We start from the raw sequence: 4,032 nt of genomic DNA, 5'->3' as shown, positions 1-4,032 counted from the left end.
CTGCAGTCCTCAGCCCAGCAATTTGGACCCTCAGGGAGTTTGGATGTGTCTATGGAGCTACCATGACCTTACCTTGTACAGATTGTGCTGGCTTCCCCAGTATTTTTTACCATCTTACCCTTCTCCAAAGTTAACACTTATCTCCCATCTGTCGTACATATCAAAGATAGTTTCTTTTTGTATCTAAGGCTTTTCATGAGTTTTTACAGTAGTGGTCTCATACAATATTTGTCCCTTTGTGATTGACTTGTCTCACTCAGCATAATGTCCTCCATGTTCATACATGTTATACTTCACAGATCCACCCTTGTTCTCTAGCGTTGGTAATACTCCATTGTGTGTATGTACCACAGTTGGTTTATCCATTCATCTGTTGATGGGTATCTAGGTTGTTTCCATCTTTTTGCTATTGTGAACAACGCTGCAATGAACATGGCTATACATATATTTATTGGTGTGATGACTCTTATTACTCTAGCATATATTCCTAGCATTGGAATTTCTAGAGCATATGGTATTTCTATTTCTAACTTTCTAAGGAAGCCCCATGTTGTTTTCCAAAAAAGTTGTATCCTTTTGCATTCCCATAAGTAGTGCTCAAGAGTTCCAATCTCCCTGTATCCTCTCCAACATTTGTTCTTTTCTGTTTTATTGATTCATACCAGTAATGCTGGGGTAAAATAGTATCCTGTTGTGGTTTTGATTTGCATATCTCTGATGGCTAGAGGTCATAAACATTTCCTCTTGTGTACGTTGGCCGCTTGAATGCCTTCTTTGGTGAAATGTTTGTTCATATCCTTTGCCCATTTTTTAATTGAATTTTTTTCTTTTTATTGTAGAGGTGTTGGATTATCTTGTAGATTTTAGAGATTAGATCTTTGTCTGATTTATATTAGCCAAAAACATTTTTCCCAGTCCGTAGGTTCTCTTTTTAATCGTTTGGTGCTGTCTTTTGATGAACATAAGTGTTTTATTTTTAGAAGATTACAGTTATCTACTTTATCATCTGGAACTTGTGTATTGCTGGACTTTGTCAAATGCATTTTCTGTGTTGATCGAGATGATCATGCAATTCTTTTCTTTCCTTTTATTTATGTGCTGGATTATGTTGATTGATTTTCTAATGTTGAGCCATCCTTGAATACCTGGTATGAATCCTACCTAGTCGTGGTGTATTATTTTTTGGATATGATGCTGAATTCTATTGGCTAGAATTCTGTTGAGAATTTTTGCATCTATGCTCATGAGACATATTGGTCTGTAATTTTCTTTCTTTTTTTTTTTTTTTTTTGTGGTGTCTTTCCTGGTTTTGGTATCAGGGTTATGCTGGCTTCATAGAATGAGTTTGGAAGTATCACTTCCTTTTCTATGTTCTGGAATAGTTTGAGTAGTACCGCTGTAAACTCTTCTCTGAATGTTTGGTAGAATTCTCCACTGAAGCCATCTGGGCCAGGGCTTTTTTGTTGTTCTTGGGAGTTTGTTTTTTTTTTTTTTAATTACCTTTTCAATCTCCCGTTATGGGTCTGTACAGATTTTCAATGTCATTTTGTGTTAGTTTGGGAAGGTAGTGTGTCTCTAGAAATTTGTCCATTTCCTCTAGGTTTTCAAATTTGTTGGAGTAAAGTTTTTCATAATACTATTATTTCAGGTGGGTCATTTGTAATGTCCCCCATGTCACTTCTTATTTGGGTTATTTGCATTCTTTCCTGTTTTTCTACTGTCAATTTGGCCAGTGCATTGTTGATTTTGTTGATCCTTTCAAAGAACCAACTTCTGGTTTTAGTCTTTCTATTGTTTTTCTATTCTCTATTTCCATTATTTCTGCTCTGACCTTTTTTTAATTTCCTTTCTTCTGCTGGTTGTGGGCTTCTTTTGCTGTTCTCTTTCTATTTGTTCAAGTTGTGTAGCTAATTCTTTGATTTTGTCCTTTTCTTCTTTTTTTATGTGTGCATCTATTGCTATAAATTGACCTCTGAGGACTGACTTTGCATTGTCACAAAGGTTTTGGTATGATGTGTTTTCATTCTTGTTTGATTGTAGGGATTTGTTGATTCCATCTCTGATTTCTTCTACCACCCAGTGGCTTTTATATAAAGGGTGTTATTCAATTTCCAAGTAATTGATTTTTCTTTTCCTTACTCTTCCTGTTGTTAATACCTACTTTGATGGTACTGTGGTCAGAGAAGATACTTTGTATTATCTCAATGCTTTGGATTTTGTTGAGGGTTGCTCTGTGACCTAAGATGTGGTCTATTCTGGAGACATTTCCATGTGCATTGGAAAAGAATGTGTACTTTGTGGTTGTTGGGTGGAGTGTTCTATATATGTCTATGAGGTCAAGTTGGCTGATTGTGATCTTTAGCTCTTCTGTAACTTTGCTGAGTTTCTTTCTAGATGTTCTGTCCTTTACCAATAGTGGTGTGTTGAAGTTTCCTACTGTTATCATGGAACTGTCAATTTCTCTTTTCAGTGTAGTTAGTGTTTGTTTTATGTATTTTGGAGCCTTGTCATTAGGTGTGTAGATGTTTATTATGGTGGAGTCTTTGTGATGGATATTCCCTTTAAGCATTAGGTAGTGCCCTTCTTTGTCTTTTATGGTGAAATTTATTTTAAAGTCTGTTTTTTCATCCATTGTGTCACTCTCTGTCTCTTCATGGGTGCATTTAGGCCATTTACATTTTGTGTAATTATTGATAGGTGTGAGTTTATCACTGTCATTTCATAGTGCTTTCTTTGCAGTGCTAACATTTTCCAGTGCTGAGTTCCTTTTGTTTGTGGATTTCTTTTTCAACACTTTTGTTTTTGTAAATTTTTTTTGAGACTTTATATTTTTCTTCTTTATTTTGATAAGTAGGTTTGTTTACTTTCTTTATGGTTACCTTGAAATTTACCCTTATCTTCCTAGGTTTGAACCAGTTTATTATTACTTGGTATTTTGCCTTGCCTTCCTCTCCATTAGAAAGTACTACACCTATACCGTTTCTTCCCTCTTTTGTTGCTCTGATGCTGTCATCATTTACAGATTAACCTCTCTGGTTCTCTGTTGCAATTGTTTTGGTTTTGAATAGTCCTTGAGAGTTCATTTCCTAGGTTGGTATCTTGCTGGTACAATCTTGCATCCTAGATTCGGGCTGTGATCTGATGTTTGTTTTCAGACCGATGGACTCCCTTTAATAATTCTTGTAATTTTGGTTTGGTTTTTACATATTCCTTTAATTTCTGTTTATCTAGAAATGTCCGAATTCCATCATCATGTGTGAAGAAAAGTTTTGCAGGACATATTATTCTTGGTTGGCAATTTTTTTCTTTCAAGGTTTTCTATATATCATCCCATTGCCTTCTTGCCTGCATGGTTTCCACCGAATAATCAGAGTTTAGTCATATTATTTCTCCTCTATTTGTCACTTTTTGTTTTTCTCAAGCTGCTCACAGGATTTTTTTTCTTTGTCTTTGGTTTTAGTGAGTATGATTATGATATGCCTTGGTGTTTTTCTTTTGGGGTGTACCCTATATAGAGTTTGTTGAGCTTCTTGGATGGTCAGCTTTTCATCATTCATATTAGGGAAGTTTTCTGTCAGCAATTCTTCAATGATCCTCTCTGTGTTTCCCATTTTCTCTCCCTGTTCTGGTTTCAGATCACTCAAAAAAATTGCTTTTGATTGTATCCCACATCATTCTCAGGGTTTCTTCATTTTTCTTCATTCTTTTTTCTGATTTTTCCTCAAACAGAGTTGTATCTAAGTGTTTGTCCTCAATTTCACTGATCTGGTCACCCAGCATTTCACACCTGCTCCTCAGCTATTCTATGACTCTGTCCATTTCTGAAATCTTGAGGTTATCTTTTGGATTTCTAATTTTTTGTATGATTTCTAGTTGTGAATTTATTTTGGCATTTTTTCCTGTATTATTTTCCTGAATTAATCCATTTTTTTCATCTGTGTTTTCCATGAATTTGTCTGCCATAAATTTGTCTATTTTTTTCACTCATTTTTGTCTGCTTTTTGCTTCAACTCTGGGATTGCCCTGAATATT

This window comes from Loxodonta africana, chromosome 2 (assembly GCF_030014295.1).
Source record: "Loxodonta africana isolate mLoxAfr1 chromosome 2, mLoxAfr1.hap2, whole genome shotgun sequence".
Lineage (NCBI taxonomy): Eukaryota > Metazoa > Chordata > Mammalia > Proboscidea > Elephantidae > Loxodonta > Loxodonta africana.
This window is presented reverse-complemented; position numbering follows the sequence as displayed.